This window comes from Quercus lobata, chromosome 4 (genome assembly GCF_001633185.2).
Source record: "Quercus lobata isolate SW786 chromosome 4, ValleyOak3.0 Primary Assembly, whole genome shotgun sequence".
NCBI lineage: Eukaryota > Viridiplantae > Streptophyta > Magnoliopsida > Fagales > Fagaceae > Quercus > Quercus lobata.
This window is the reverse complement of record NC_044907.1, coordinates 31,329,231-31,347,122: the sequence shown is the minus strand read 5'-3', so window position 1 is coordinate 31,347,122 and position 17,892 is coordinate 31,329,231. Positions and strand designations below refer to the sequence as shown.

The window sequence follows — 17,892 nt, the reverse complement described above, 5'->3', positions numbered from 1 at the left end:
CTCGCGGCTTGACTAAGTCGCGAGATCCAGTCGCGAGATAACCGTATGGCCAGTTGTCCTGTTTTGTCCTGTAGTGCTCCAGCTAGCATGACTGTTCATCTTCTAGCATGCTTGGCACGTGTGCTGCTTCTGGCGGCTTGCAGCCGCGAGTCACCCGCGAGTCACCCGCGAGTCCCAGCCGCGAGTCTCTGTTTTCTTGCACACTCTTGAGCAAACTTCACTCTATCTCACTCACTACCCTTACATCAAACCCACCTAAATACAGGGTTACTAAATGCTGAATTACAAGCAAATTTGGCACGGAATAAAGCCAATTAAATGGTTGAATAAATTCAACCTTACAATACTTATGCCCACGATCAGTTCTGAGAGCCTTAATGCTCTGGTCTAATTGATTCTCAACCAATCTCATGTATCGTCTAAAGCAATCTAAAGCCTCCAACTTATGAGAAATCAAATAGACATGACCGTAATGTGTATAGTCATCTATAAATGTGATGAAGTAAAAACCTCTATGCCTTGCCCTCACATTCATTGGACCACATATATCAGAATGGATTAATTGCAATGGAAAAGACGCCCTTGTGGCTTTTCCAAACGGCTTTCTTTTTTACTTTGCCACAAGACAATGTTCACATGTGGACAAAGTGACCTTAACGAGATTGCCCATAAGGCCTTCTTTAATTAACCTAGTCATCCTCTCTTGCCCTATATGGCCAAGCCTAGCATGCCATATAATTGAATTATCAGAAGCATTATCAGATGAAGTCAAAAAAACTGAACTATCATTATTATAACTAGATTTTAACCCACGCAATGCGCGGGATCATTTTACATATTAATGATCTTTGCATCCAACATAAACTTAGTTCTCATACTTCCACTATGTTCATTCAAACCTACATAATTTAGTATATTTAAGCACATAGTATCTAATATCCCCTAAAAATTTTAAACATTAGTCTTTTGCAAATCTTTTTTTTTTTTTTTTTAACAAAATGATAATGGTATTTATTGAGAATTTATGAGTTAGAAGATTATTTTAGTCACACACAATCTTCTATTTTTCTTCCTCAATTTTCATACTATACCAGCTCAGCCTCAGGCTTGACCTCAATATGATTTCATTTAATTAGAATGTGACTTGCGAATCGTTTAAGACAACCTAAGACTTCACATACAGTAATCCTATACTGAAACAGAGATTGTACATTAAACTCCATGTAAGAAGCATGCATAGCGCCATTAAGCACACCATTTCAAAAGCAACACAGTATACATCAAAGACTTCATCATCCCTTGCAATTTAGATTTTAGAACATGCAAATCATGAGTGGAAGTCATTGTGAAGGTCAAAATTAAAAACCTGAAAGTATATTAAAAAACAATTTAGACCTTTCAGCAGTAATAAAGTAATAACATTTGATCTATGTTTGCCAAGGTCAAATACTGATTCGATTTTGGCTGTCATAGTTACTAAAAAAAGGAGAGCCAATATGTGAAAGAGTTATGATATTTTTAGAAGATTTAGTTAGTCGTATCCTTTAGAATTTAAAAATTAATAGCTAAAAAGCATCAAATTATTGTAGCAATATTACTTGGTGAACCACTATGTTGAAAACTTGATACTATTGAAAGTTTTAAGATCATTTACATACTGGAGTTGCTAGAAACCACAATGATGCACATCTTTATAGACGCTCTAAGCCAAAGGAATGAAAGAATTGCCTTCTGTAGAGGGCATTTGAAGCACTTAGAAGATTCATTATCTTGTGAACCATCAAAAGACCTTTCAAGAGTAACACCAGCTAAATTAGAGCATTCGATGTCTTTAACTATAGAGCCATCAACACAATTAACGCTATTTCTAGTACCTGTATGAAGTAGCAAAATCAATATCAGCATACAACATTTTTTTTTATATATAAGTAATATCAGCATCCAACTTTGAGGCTTAAATGTGAATAAAATAATATTAAAAAAGGAACACGTTTATACATTACAACAATTTCTGCAAATGTACATTAGTCATAGTCTGGAACCTAATTTGGAGTATATTAGCCACATGATTGTAGTGCCTTATGAATAAGGACCATCCTAACCATACATATATAATCGCATCAAATGGCTTCAAGTCTTCCACAACAAACACAAAGGCAAAAAATGAATTACAATAATTACAATCTTAGAACTTCACTGTCCTCTTATTATTCATCAGGCTTTAGCTTTTAGCAGTCTGAGAGTATAGAGAAAATTGAATTCATTAGAGTAGATTGCTCTATCTAATACCATGTACATTTAAATTAGGATGACCAGTTCATCCAACAATCTGGCCTTGAATCTTAGTCTCACAATTCAAACTCTATATACGTCCATGACCATGGGTGTCATCGTTTCAGGAGAATAAGGAAGATATGACGCATTCTTATTAACTTCCTCAAAAAGTAACAAATATCATCCACCATTGTTAAATTTGATCTTCCTCAAAACACTGTCTCATAAAGATACTAATGAATGAAATCTCATTAACTCTATAACCCATTGCTCATTCTATAACTCATTGCAAGATACCTTAAAAGTTGAGTCAGTATAGATAAATTACGGTATTAGATTTCACTGTCATGGCCATAAAACAAAATAGTCTCCAAATTTTCTCACCAATCAAATGGGCCTATTGAACTCCTTACTGACTCACATAGGCATCTTCATCACCAACACACCACCATTCATTAACCATAATTCTAAAAAGTTTTGACCCTGTATGGGGAGCATAAACAGAATTAAATAAGTCATTTTTCTATTTTTAAGACCATAAGAATCATGAATTGAGCTGCTAAGATAGGATCATATTAGCATCTAATTAAATGAGGAAAAATCCAAAATAAGTGTCATTGTCAACATGAATTAGCAAGAATTTAAAAACTTGCCAAAAAATTAAGATTATCCAAATAGGTAACCTATTGATATAAATCATGTTCTTAAATGCATACAGTCACCTAATCAATTTAAATACTCTTAATTCTTCTACAATCTCCAAAAACTTTGGTCACATGACCTACAAAAAATCTAACCCATCCAATTTTCTCACCCCTAATATCTTATTCTTTATTTGAGAGAAGCTTTTTAGAAAGAGGTAATTACCATAAAGCAATCTAACTAAAAAGAATTTGCAACCTCAATCCATGCTTAAAAATTCAAACTAAAAGAAAGCTAAGAAATCCAAAAAGTGCTTTTTGAGCTACTGTGTACTACATTTAATGGACCAAGATCCTCCATTTACAAAACTAATATAACTGATTTAGTGATATATGCCAAAAACGTTTCCAGTCATGTTCACTTACTTTTCTAACCAATGAATATTCATAATTGGGAGAAACCCAACATCAGAATCAGTACTGGGAAATTATAATCAACGTTAACATTCAAATTCCTCCAATCAAACAATAAAAAAGATATAACTCTTAAGATAATTAAGAACAACATACAATGAAAGAATAATGATATACTGCTTTGCTACTCTGCCCCGTCTCTTCTCTGCAACATTATTTTCTAAAATCTGAAAGTTTAGAGTGTATAATAATTTATGATGTTTTCTAAGTGAAATTATGGTTTTCTGGTTTTCTATATTGCAATCTGTTATGATTCTAGTTTCATAACATAATTGCGAGCACTAACATACCCTACACAAAGAACACAATTGAGAGGACTAATAGAACATACACTGATACTACTTTTTTTTTTGTTTTGTTGGCAGGGATATCCAAGTGAGAGGAATTTAAAAAACAGGGCAATCATAGTAAATCTAATTTGTATAAAATTTCACCGTAGATTTCCATTGGCTTTTAAAAAGGGACCATTCAAAAACAACAGACCGAAAAGAAATAAAATTTTAAAATAAAACTTTGGTTTGGTTTTGATTATTAAAGATTTGTGTTTTGAGTGACAGAGCCAGAAACAAATAACAAAGCATATATAATCAAAACTTTCTTGGGAAAGAAACAGAGATGGAAAGCAAGAGAGAAAAAGTGAGTTAGGGCAAGAAGGAAAGAACCAAACAAACAACATCAAAATCTGAAATCTACAAACCGCAATAGAAAATCCCAAAATATCAAAGAAAATATCTAAATCTATACCTATCCAACCAAAATACCCAAAAACTAAGTCATATTAAATACCCAGATATAAGAAAGGGAAAAAAAAAAAATAACCGATGGCAGTTTCGGTGATCTGATCAACGGAGTTAATGGCACTTAGATTTCTCTCCCTCAATATCAATTCTTGTGTGTGCCTGCGGTTCCGGTGTTCTGAGTTTGGTAAGGGAACGAATGGCGGTGGAAAAACTGACAGTAATTGTGTTTTGATTTCTTATGCCGAATCGATGTCCTCATTACCGTTCTGCCTCTTTCTCTTCTCTGTTTCTCTCTCCGTGTCCCAGGCCTCATTGCCTCCCGACCGTACAAACTCTGTCTCCTTCTCATCTCTGTATCGCAAGCTTTTTTCTCTTTTTTTTTTTTTTCTCCTCTACTTCTTTCCTCGTTTCCTCGTCACCTCTCTCTCTCTTTTTCATCGCCTCTCTATTTCTATTTCCGTGTGTCCTTTCATTTTAACCGGTTATTTTTTTTGTTATTTATAATGAGGAGCTTTTAAACGGTGTGAAAATTGCTAACCAATATAATTTATCGCTTTTTAACTTATACGTGGCAGTATTTTAAGGGGACTTTTTTCCTAACGTAGCAGCACCTCCTTAAAGGCTTCTGCTATTATATATAGTATTAGATATTCAATATCCAAATTTAAAAAACCATTTGAAATAAAACCATGGCCATGATAAACTATTCCTAAATGCAATAAAACATAATTATTCTAAAAAATAAACTGGAAACCAAGTCTTAACAAAGTAACTATGTAAAGTAAGTTCCTTCGGATCTCTGGAGCATACAATACGTCATGGAGTAACAGTGTGCGACCACCTAGCAACTCTAGCTTGTAGGTACCAATTCCAAGTACCTCCACGCTAGCTTCGTTTCCCACCTTGATGTCTCTACTCCCAACAGGAATCCGGCGGTACTCCACAAATCTCACTCTATCTCTCGCTACATGCTCTGTTGCTGATAAGTCTTTTCTGGCTCAGTGCAATCACAAGCAAATGTCCTTTCTTTCTGCAATTATAACAAGTCAACTTAGACTTGTCTTTCTTTGCACGCTTTCCTCTAGTATTGCACTTGACAAACTTAGCCTTCTTAGATGGTGGCCCATTAGGTCTCTCCTGTCCAAGAGCATAATCAAGTTGCTTGCGTTTAGGCCTAGATGCCTTACGCAAGCTAGTTTCAACCATATGCACAGAACTAATCAGCTTGGTTGCTTCAAGGTGCTCAGCTTCAAGTTCCAAGTGACGAGTCACATCATCAAATGTTTTGATGTTCTCATTATGTGTCAAGTTTTGACACATCGTCTCCCATGAACTTGGTAGTGAACGAATCACTGCCTGGACTTGTTGTTCGTTAGTAAGATTGTTTCCAGCTGATTTGAGCTCTCGAATCATGGAGGACATTGTCCTAAGATGCTACTTCATCGTATGTTCAGAGCGCATCTTATATGAATCAAATTTCATAGTTAAGCCATGCAGTCTAGTAGCTAATGTCCCTCCATATCTTAACTTTAGAGCTTTCCACATGTCTTGTGCAATTGTATATTGCTCAAATTCACCAATCAAGTCATCATGCATGCTGCTTAACATTGTAAAGCGTGCACACAAATCCTTTTTGCACCAACTTTCATAGGCAGCAAGATCACGTTGGTATTGCTCAGTGCTTCCCTCATCGGGTTTACTTAACGAATGAGTTAGAGTCTCTAGGACTTCTTGCTCATTCAGCACAAACTGGATTTTGCGGTGCTAAATATTGTAATTTTCACCATCCAGTTTCTCTCATTTATTGAGATCAGCAACTATACTTTTGGAAGCCATTTCGCTACAAAATTTCACAAATGGGACATTACACATACATTTCAAAATTTTTTTACGTTCAATCTAAAATAAACTTAGATAATCAACACATGTCGCAAGATCGAAAATTTTGCTAAGCTTTTTAATCATCTCTTTCACCATTAGTGTTTATTACTAAGCTTAATTTTAATATATTCGTGCAAAATTATGTATGGGAGATAACGCAACTCAACCATACTCCCACTATTCTATATTTCATATTTACAAAAAATATGTATTAAAAACAATTCACCAATTTTATCAATTAACTATTAAGCCAAACATGCTATCACAATTTAAACTCATGAGAACAATTCATATAGGCATCTCATTATTTTACTAAGAAATAATTATTTCTCTGTCGCGTTAAATATAATATTTAACGTTGTGTAAATATACCATGTTTCAATAAGAAATAATAATGGAATTAAATAATTTACAAAATTAAATTAATTCCATATCATTTATGCATATATCTTTTACGTTTCATGAGAAATAAATATTAGACTTATATAGTATACATTTCAATGAAATAATTGGATGGATTTAATATAGTTTTAATCCAAAGAAATTATTGCAAATATATCACTTGCCATTATATAGAGTTGGTTATGTACTTATGCAATTACGCCTTTTTAAATAATGGTGAAACAAATGCAATAGGCTTAATATGCATAAAACAAAAGAATCTCATAGGAAACAAGGATCCTAAATGTGGCACAAGGGCCCACTGTGTACATGCTAAAAGTTACCTGAGTACAAAAAATATTGAGGAAAAAAAACACTATTTGTGGGACCCCTTTTTTTTTTTTTTTTTCTAGCCCTTTTGGCAAGTGATACACGTGATGTGTAGGTTGTCTTAACCTTCATCCGCTCCTCTCAAATTTTTTTCAGCAAAAAAAAAACATATTTCAGACATGAGCTTCAAAGTTTTATATCTTCTTCATTTCAAGTCCATTTTTAATGTGCCATATACCGATTTAAAGCTTATAACATATAGATTCATAATAAGAAATCATATTTTGTAAACAGAAATCATATAAGAGCAGTTTTGTCCTTAAAGTTTCGGTGTTCTAAGTTTTGTTAAACTATATCTCATGGCACACTTAGAGATTTGCTACGAAACTTAGGGAAGATATTAATACATGTAATATAAACAACATATATTAATTTGAAGGCATGAAATGCTCAGAATCAAAACTTACCATTGAAGGCCATGTGAGGTGCATAGAAATTCATAACATATCTTAGAAGCATAAAACGCATTAAGAACTAATCATATATGCATATGACATCGAGAACAACCTATAAATGCTCTGATACCAATGTAAGAAATAGAAACTTGCAGTGGAATATAAGTAATCGGTTTTTGGGCATACCTCTCTTGACCTAAACCGATGATCACACAGGAGTTTTGAGGTTGTTCTATGCTGTCTAAAACCAACCTCCACGTAGACCAGCTATCCAAACACATTTTGAATTCCAGTTTGTGTAACCCACAAACCAAAAACGTTTCTTTGATGGTGTTGTACACTACAAGAGTGATGCAAACATAACCCACAACCTAAGAGCCTCACAACACTATGTAAACATTTTGAGAAATGCAGAATTCATTCACTATTCAATGGGTACCATTCTTGGTGTTTATATACACACCACTCCATTAATATTGGGTGGCATAGTGGACTTAGTGGAGTAAAGTAACAGTCCAATACCATTACTCTATAACTCCTGGATGTTACAATCATTCTGAGGCAAACAGAGGGACATGCTCAATTTGGATGTTTGTCCATATTATATTCAGTTTCTAACACTAACTACTTAAACATAAGAGCATTTGCATTAACTTGTGCAATTTTTTTTTTTCTATTTTAGTATAAGAACTGACTATTTCTATTTTACATAACTATTTTTCAAAAATACTCACATTAGATTATCTATTCTACATTCTATTTTTTTTTTTTTAAATAATCATTTCTCATACTTTCTTATCTTCATAAAGTGAGAGAGAGTAATAGAGATAGGAATTTGATGAGAAAAGTGATGAGATAAAAATGGTAAAATACTATTTTGGTCCCTAAACTTTGCTAAATACAAGCCCGCGTGTTGTGATTTTGAAGGTCATAAAATATTTGAGTGTGTCTTCTTCATCACCAATTGGTTTTGAGGTGTAATGGCACAGCTCATGGTCCAATAGTTACAATTGTTTCCACACATAAAGAAAATTTTCAAAATTAAAATTAATACATCCTACCCAAGACCATCAATTTCATGAGAAATATTAAATTGATTAATCATATTATCAATTCAAAATGAGATGCTGGTAAAAATTAAATACATGAAGCGAAATAGTCTAATCAAAGGTTGGAACACACTTCCTTATATAGAACATATAAAAAATTTATTATTATCAATCTTATATATAAAAATTTAAATATATATTCTTTAATAATTTGATATAAGGGTTTAGACTGTTTAAAATTATCACCTTCAACCCCCAAAATTTTGATAATCCCTCATAATTTTAATAATGATATATGAGAATCATTATTTAAATTTTACTAGTCGCTAACCTGTGCAATGCACAGGCTAGTTGTGAAATTGGATTACTTGTAAAAATAACTTACCTAATTTACTTAAAATTTATTTAAGGAAAATCAATCCTAATTTGATCAGTTTATTTAGTATTGGTCTTGTTGGATTAATAAATGAAATAGTATACTTGCATTTGTTTATAGTGTAATATGAGGCTAGTCATACCACATCAACCACTTTATCAGGATGTTAAAAAAAAGCGAAGAAAAGAAAAGAAGAACATTATCAAGCTTTTCAATTCAAAATTAACAATAATACTTCAGAAAGGAACTCTTAATCTTAGCCAAAGAATAAATGAAACTTAGAAACTCATAAGGTCTAGGCATATTTGATTAATCAAAGAATATACATCCTTAAATTTGCCATGGTCATGTTCAGTTTAGGCCAAATATATAGGTTAAATTTGTTGTGTGGATTTTCTCTAGATTAATTCTTGGAGAAGTATATGCAAGTGAAAAACCCATAAACAACATTTCAAATCACATGAATATGGTCTAAGCATATTTGATAACTCGAAGGATATGCATCCCTAAATTTGACTTGGTAATGTTTAGTTTAGGCCAAGTATATAGGTTAAATTTGCTTTTTTTGTGTGGATTTCTAGATTAATTTCCTAGATAAATAAAAGAATTACATGAAAAACTCATAAACAACATTTCAAACCACATGAATATTTTACAGATAAATAAAAGAATCACAATGCAGCATACTATGCAACTTTCCTTTTTCTACATGCATTGATTTAATAACCATTCATGTATTTCATACTCACCCTAAAGCTATACTGTTTAGTTGTTTAATATTCAATGTACCTACCAATCACTCAACTCTTCTACAAAAATTCAACTTTCTTATCTAAGTTTTATTTGAATAAACTTTCATTGCTCCAGTTAATTGTATACTTTGATATAGATTTTCTATTTACACTCAATGAAGGCCAAACACGAAAAACATAATCTTTCATGACTGAACAAATGATACTACGATTCTATCATCAAATTCCTCTCATTTCCTAAATAATTAAACCAAAATTTGACAACTATTCAGGTTTTGAAATAAACTAAGGAGGGAATCCTAGAAAACAGCATGAATGGACAACTAATATCTATGTAAATGGTAGCCACAAACCTAATTGAAGAATCAAAGTCATGGGTTTCACTTCCCAAATCTATTGGCAAAAAAATTCATATTATGACCATCCACTATAAGCCCATCATATTCATGGGCAGTAAAAGTAAAGAAATAATTTTTTTAAGAACAAAGAAACATAGAGAATTAATAGCTTTATTGAATTATTCACCCCATACCTTGAAGAATGTTCACAAATTCTTCACTTAGTTATTTCAGGCCTTGTGAAGAAGTAGAATGTTGGATGGAGGGAAAGGTATTTTGCAGAAGCCAAGTGTAAGGAATAAGCTCCACTGCCACAGATGGGAACAGAGTTTCAAAGAATAATTGCATGATTTGGCAAGGTGAGATTTTATAAGGCTCTTTAGGAGGACATATATAAAACATGACCATGTTCCTATAATTGAACTGAAAGATATATAAAACATGACCTACAGTATCTAAATTTTATTTGTTTATTTAATTTTTTTTTTTTAAGCCATCAAAACAAATTGCATTGTTCAAACATATTATGGTGCATACAATCCTACATCATACATACACATGAATTTATTTGTTGTTGAAAACGTAACTTGACCTAAAATATAACTCAATTAAATATGATTATGCAGGATGAGAATGGTATTAGATATTATCTTAAAATAAGTAAGATTGCAAGATTAAGAAATTTCTACTTGGCTCAAGACAAACCAGCAATATTACAAGATTAAAGAAGGTATTGTCGTTCATCTCTTTGAAGGCTTATAAGATGCAAAGATAAAGTGCTTATAGTGAGGCTTAATTGTCTACAATACAAAAATAAATATGAACATAGTGGCATAACTTTCATGAATATTTTAACCTCTATCCTAATGCCTATGAGCCTATCTAATGTATATCAAAATGAGAAAAAGATTTTGTTGTGGCATAAGAATGTCAATGGAGAAATCAATGACTCATGGTAGGTAATTAGCATAACTAGGAAAAAAATAGAGTTATTTTACCAATGTGAATTTCAGTCTCATGCTGTATAGCAGTTGTCCTCAGCCTTATTGAAAATAGAAAGGTACCCAAAATCAATTTAATCCAAATACCCAAAAGGGGAAAAAGAGATTTATTTTAGCAATATAAATTTAAGTCTCATTTCACTGCATTATTTGAACATGGTAGAAGAGATTTCACTATTCTAATATGTTTTAACATGGTAGTAATTTTTTTTTTAATGGTAGTACTCAGTGGTTGATCTTTTGTCTCAATGAGTCTTATGTAAAGGTCTGGAATTTTGAAATAAGGAACCAAACAATTCAGCTTGATCCAAAATCTACCAACTAAAAAGGGCAGTTGATGATTAAAACTATAAAATATTTTTTGAGTCAATCAAAAAAACAAACATATATGTATCAAAATCACAACACAAATAGGAACATAAAAATACAATGCATCCAATAATTTGAATTATCAAAACCTTCTACATCCAAAGCATCAGTTTATGAATTCAATTTCTAATTCACCCATGATCTAATTCTACACATCACATATGAAAATAATAATATATAACAATAATAAGAAAGTAATGCAAATCAGAAACCAATAAACAAAAACTAAAGAAAAATATAGAAGAATCTTCAACCTATAGAGGAAGAAGCCCAAGTTTGAAAACCCCAGTAAAGTATTCATCTTTTATCACAATAAGACAAAGAAACAATAAAGATATTAGTAAGTATATGAAAAACAATCAAATTCAAAAACCAAATGGAAGAACATGTCAATCTCACTGTTCACTGGACAGTTTCTGTAAAGAAAAATGCATGTTTTTACTGTGTAGTTTTATAGAGAGGAACAAAAATAAAATAGTTCTTGGCAATATCCGAGACCTTAAATAATCATAAACCATGAAGTTGACTTAAACTAATGTAAGAGTATAACTATTGAATTATCAAAAAAAGAAAAATGCAAGAGTGAGTGAGACATATTGTCAAACACATGGTGTACATGTTCTTAATGGGATTGAAATGACAGTTTAACAACATGAATCCCTCCAAAAAATACAGAACTGAAGAAAAAAACTTCAAAATGATCCATTAAAAAAACAAAATCAACATTAGAATGTTCTATTATCGAAGAGGAATCTGACTTCTCATTAGAAATTAATAGTCTATAAGATATTTTTCAGAGTAAAAATCAAGCCACATACACATTGTTGTAATCATGCAGAAATTGATGGTCTCCTCTATGTGCTTGATCAAACCTGACAAAAATCACAATAGATTGCGGTGCCCGAATCGCAGATCTTGTTGTTCAATTGAAGGCAATAGCAAGAGGGTCGTTGCTATAGCTTCCTTTGTTCTTTCAATCGTACAGCCAGCTCGGTCAGCATCATTAAGTCTCCTGTAAACCTTTCCCAAGTCTCTCTGACTAGAGATTTGTACGGCTCAATGCTTCTTCTCTCATCGCAGAAAGAGAGCCATTGGTGGAAGAGAAGGGTATAGACATAAAAAAAAATAAGAAAGGGTGTTGTTTGGTCTTTTACAATTACTGCCCAAGGGACCAAATGTTGTCCCTAGTTTATTATAGGCAATTTTTATTATAGGCAGTTTATTATAGGGACCAAACGGGGTCAATGGGTGATCAAAAAGGCAGTTTTTATTTTTTAAATGAATGAGTAATTGTTCATAAAAAAAGAAAAAAAGAAAAGAAAAAAAGGGAATGTGTTGTTATTATATAGATGTTATTTATAGTTAAAACTTAAAAATGTTGTGATACGAATTGAAGTAAACTGGAAGTTAAAATCTCAAAAAGCATAATGTTTCGTGTTTTTAAATGTAGACATGGCGTTAGTTTGTATAGTCACATGGCACAATAAGGTAAGGTCAACAAAAGGTCAAACGTTTCGACTATTAGTTATAATATAAATATAGATATGTAAATGTTAAATCCCACTTTCAACAACTAAAAGGATTTATTTGTAACTTTAAATGATATTGACGGCTCTTATTTATGAGAAGAAGCAAATCACACCTGTTATTGTTGTAACTATCAATTTTTTTAAGAATAAAATAAATTTTTACTAATATTAGTTTCTAAAAAATGTTAAAATTACTATAAATTTTACAACTAACATGATAAAAGAATGTAATTAGTGCTAGTACCCTAATAATTAATAAATAACTATCTTAACTTTTTTTTTTTAAATCTTAATTATTTTTTTGATGATCGTGAAATATTAATTTATAAGGTTTACGTTGGAGTTTGATAAATAGTAATACTTTCATTTCCATAATTTATGGGATTCTAAATTTTCACCTAGAAGATACGAATTTAAATTTAGAATGTCTTGCACTAAATTAGAATGGTATCGAATATGGTTAAAACCAGTGAACTTTCCTTTTCAAGACTCTTCTCTAATAATCACGTGGGTATTTTTTTTTTTCCTTAAATAAACTTACATTTAAAAAAAAAAATAGTTTTAATTTATGACATCCATTCTTGATAAGTGAAATAAACTTACATTAAACTCTTAAGATTTCTATAAAATTAAATGTGTTATAAACAAAAGTGTATTTAATAAAAATTAAACAATCATGAAACAAGATTAACAAAACGATTTAATATCTCTTTAATCAACTATGAAATGTTAATATAATAGTATATATTGCATATTTTAATCAACTAATTAAGTACATTTATAATTTATAATTTTATTTAGTATATAATATATTGATTAGTATAATAATAAATAATATATTATAAGGAATATGAAAAAGGAAGCAAATCAAAAGAAAGCAAATGCAAAGTACCTAGAAAAGAGTTTTAAAAAAAAAAAAAAACAAGGGATTAGCCGGTCAGCTAGGGGCACAGAAAACTGCACAGTCAGGGAATGAGGAGCCCATAGAAGTTTCAATATTTCACTCTTTCTTATCTAGTTTAGTCACACGGTACATAACTTTTACTTTGGCGAAAAGCACCTTTTAGTCCTTACATTTTCAGGCGATTCCCATTTTAGTTCCTACATTTTATTTTTACCGCTTTTAGTCCCTATCCTGAAAAACGTTTCATGTTTTGGTCCCTGCCGTTACATCAAAAACGGAAAAAGCTGACGTAACAAACGGTAGGAATAAATAATACTAAATTAAAGCTGACGTGGCCTAAATTAATAATAAAAAATGTTTTTTGGCATTAAAAAATGCCATGCTAGCATTTAAATTAAAAAAATTAATTTATTAATTTTAACTAAATAAAAAAAATTAAAAACAGAATTAAAAACTAAAAATCATATGAATTGAGATCTAAGTGTGTCTTGAATAAGAACAACAAAAACACAAACCCAGATCCAAGAACACAAAACTGAAAAAAAAAATAATAATAATAATTTTAAGCAAAAAAAACTGAAATAAAAAAACCAAACAAGCTAAAATCTTAGAGGCATACTTGTGAACAGTCTCTTTCAACTTTTCCTCATCTAGAAACTGTAAGATCAAGAACACGAGCTCTCTACTAAGTGACAACATAGTAGCCGCTCACCTCTTGTTCGATTCCCAACAAACCAAAATCACCAAAAACACCGCTAGATTTGCAAAAATAAAAATAAAAACTCAAAAGGGTTAATTTCTAACTACCTTTATTATTTAAAAAGAAAAACAGCACATAGATTCAATCAAATCTATACCCAAAACTAGATCACTAAACTCCCATCCTTAAAACACATAAAGAACCCATTTTTACATACAAAAATTATTACCATGTACTTATTAGAAGACAAACATGTGCGAAGTAAAAATCAAGTAAATGAATAAATAAATAAATCAAAGTGAAATCTGGGATTTTTTTTCTTTTTAAATTTTTACTTAAGAGGATCATAGAAACAAAAGAAAGTTGCTTTAGACCATGTGGGTATCAAAGATGCAAAAGCCACATGATGTGAGTATGAGATGAGAGCAAAGCGATGGCGAAAATCAAAGCTCGACGACGAGGCGAGCTCGAATGGGTCCTCACGGTGGCGACGGCGTCCTTGACGACATCTCGACGGCATCCTCGACGGTGTCCTTGATGGCAACAAAGATCGGTGCAAAGAGAGAGGGAGAGACTAGAGTTTAGCTTGTTTGGTTTTTTCTAAGTGTATGTATCTTTTTTTTTTTTTTTTTTTTAAATTCCTGGGTTTGTGTTCTTGGATCTGGGTTTGTATTCTTGTTGTTCTTGTTCAAGACACACTTAGATCTCAATTCATATGATTTTTAGTTTTTAATTCTATTTTTGATTTTTTTTATTTAGTTAAAAATAATAAATTTTTTTTTTTTAAATTTAAATGCTGATGTGGCATTTTTTAATGCCAAATTTTTTTATTATTATTAATTTAGGCCACGTCAGCTTTAATTTAGTATTATTTATTCCTACCGTTTGCCACGTCAGCTTTCTCTGTTTCTGATGTAACGACAGGGACCAAAATGGGAAGCGTTTTTCAAGATAGGGACTAAAAACGACAAAAATGAAATGTAGGGACTAAAATGGGAATCGTCTGAAAATGTTGGTACTAAAAAGTGTTTTTCGCCTTTTACTTTTTATATTTTAAACAAACTACAACAGCAGTGGGAGGAAAAAAAAAAGGCAAACGCCAAGTCGCCAACAAGAGAGAGAGAGAGAGAGAGAGAGAGAGAGAGAGAGAGAGAGGGAGAGTCACCTATGTGAGACAAAATGTTTCAGTAATTGTGTGGGAGACTTGGTGGTGCAGCACATCAATAAAGCTTCTAGCTTTTCAATTTTTCTACTATTGTGGAACAAGTAAGTCCTAGATATGTAGGAATGAAAATTAGAATTTGTTTTCCCTTTTTATTTGCTGAGGTAATTGTTAAATTACCTATGTTTTCATTTTAAAGATATTGAAGGTTTAATTATTGTAATTTGTTGACATATATAATTATGGATTGTCTTTTATTTAAATGAAAATTATGTTTATTTTTAGATTTTCTTAAATATGTATACTATCAAGTATGGAGATCAAAATGATAAGGTTATTTTAAAATTTTTAAATTATTTAAAATATTTCTAAAAATAATAATAATAATAATTTTTTTTCAAAATTTTTGGGAGACCAAGTCCCCCGTTGGTCATCAAGTGGCTCCACCACCTATTTGATTAATAAGATCTTATTTATCATTCTCTCAAAACAAAAAAGGATCTAATTTATCAAAAAATTCAAAAGACAGAAGTTTCAATTAAACTCGTGGAAATTTTAAATTCTCAATAATGTAAAGCCTTACCAAGGAAATAAATTAATGATTTTACCCTTTGAGAGCACCTCTTAAATACACACTTATATAATTGAGTTTCTCAATAGGGATACCAAACCGTCTTCTTGCAATCCTATTTATAGACTTATCGTGTGTGTGATACTCTCTCTCTCTCTCTCTCTCTCGCACAAATCACGTTATAGTACGGACAACGTAATTCTCACTAGTTTACAGACATCTCACAAACTTTAGTTTCACCTTTTTTTTTTTTTTTTTTCCTGCTTTAAATTTAGAATTGACGTATTTTTTACAAGCATAATACTAGTCTTTTGTTCCAAAAAGCAACAACCGATCACTTTCAAATAGTTGGAGAACATTATTAGCTTGTTTACCCGGCCATCTTATTGCGGCATCTTTTTGATTTAAAAACTAAAAGGCAATTATACAAAATTATCATAGTTAGTGCATTACTGATCATGCGGATTTTACATAGACTTTCAACATAAACGGTGTACGTGAATTTAAAACAAACAGCGAACGTGCATGAATGTATAATATAAGTAACACACTAACAACTAAACTTCAAGATGATGTCCCAAGCTGATTGAATTTATGATTGGCTTTGGTTTTATTTAGATTCATTGCTTAAAGTGGCCTCAAGGAACCGAAATCGATCCTTCCTACAAAGGTAGGGATATATACCAAATTGGTTATCTTCACTTGCGTAACACCTCAGACATGGACAAGAATAATCAGCTGGGACATATCATATACACGAAAACTCAAAATTTTTTGCTAGAATTTTGATGTGGCAGACTGTGCGTAGCTGCTCATGACTTTCACATGAACCTCCTTTTTTTTTTCACCACTCACAATCAACCACGTTAAGGTTGTGAGTCTTGTGACAATTAGTGTGAGTTTGGGAAGCGCGTTTTGCGTGTTTCCCAATGGGTGCGTTTTTTTAGTAAGTCTCATGCACTGTTCACGGAACCCGCAAGTAGCAACAACAACTATAAAATTGGGTCCCACGGCACTATTCACACATTTAAAAATTATTTTGCTATAAAGTTTTTAGTTTTTAGTTTTTAGTTTTCAGTTTTCAGTTTTCAGTAATAAGTAGTATCCAAACAGACCCTTATTGTACAAAGTCGTATACAAAGATTTTCTCAAAGCTTCTCAGAGCTAATGGGGCCTCAAGTTTTATAAGTCTAGTCATACATTCGTATCAGTACGAGCAAAAATTCATCTCTATTTTAGTATAAGAAGTTACTTTTTCTATTTTACATATTCACTTTTTAAAACAGCTTATATCAAATTATCTATTTACACCACTTTTCGCTAAAATGTAATTTTTTTTTATATTTTTAATTGTTTCTCTTTCTTCACACATAACAACCATCATCCACTTCCTTCCTTCATCTTTAGGATAACTGAAAAAAGATTAAAGATCTAATTAAAAAATGACTAATATCTATGTAAATTTATACAATTACTGTAACAACCATGTATTTTTACATAACTTTACATAACCTGATATATATATATATATATATATGAATTTTAATTTTGATTAGTTAAAATGTGGTCTTTTTTCTATTATACAAATACTTATGCGAGTGTATTAAATTTTGGTCCTTCTTAATTAGCAAACATAGTTTAGGAAGTCCAGTCCATGAGAGATCTACAATTGGGCTCAAATCTTCCTAAATAGCTCAAATCTTCCTAAATAAAGTACCAAATGCCTCTCTCAAGACAATTCTTCAAAACAGGGCCCAAATATTTGAGGAAAAAAGAAGAAAAAATCCAACCTAAGTCTTATAACTAGATTGATTTAAGGGTTGGTTGGCCCATATAAAGGATTTCAGTGGATCATCCATAAATTGTCCAGTCTGGTACCTGGTCTCTCCCTGCTTTGGTTGTATCACAATTGGGAGAAAAAAGAACGTGGACTTCACGCTTGTCAAGGTACCTGGTCTCTCCCAT

At 31.6% G+C, this 17,892-nt stretch overlaps 1 long non-coding RNA gene across 2 annotated transcripts; it reads right to left on the bottom strand.

Moving 5' to 3' along the window:
- Nucleotides 1-1,540: 1,540 nt before the first annotated feature.
- On the bottom strand, nucleotides 1,541-12,224 carry LOC115987668. 2 transcript variants are annotated; one of them, XR_004091182.1, is made up of 4 exons: nucleotides 11,880-12,224; nucleotides 10,690-10,733; nucleotides 9,886-9,999; nucleotides 1,541-2,757 (listed from the first exon to the last, which is right to left on the bottom strand). It is a non-coding gene; the product is annotated as an uncharacterized LOC115987668 (long non-coding RNA). The 2 variants fall into 2 exon arrangements; XR_004091181.1 differs by lacking the exon at nucleotides 10,690-10,733.
- Between the last annotated feature and the right edge of the window lie 5,668 nt (nucleotides 12,225-17,892).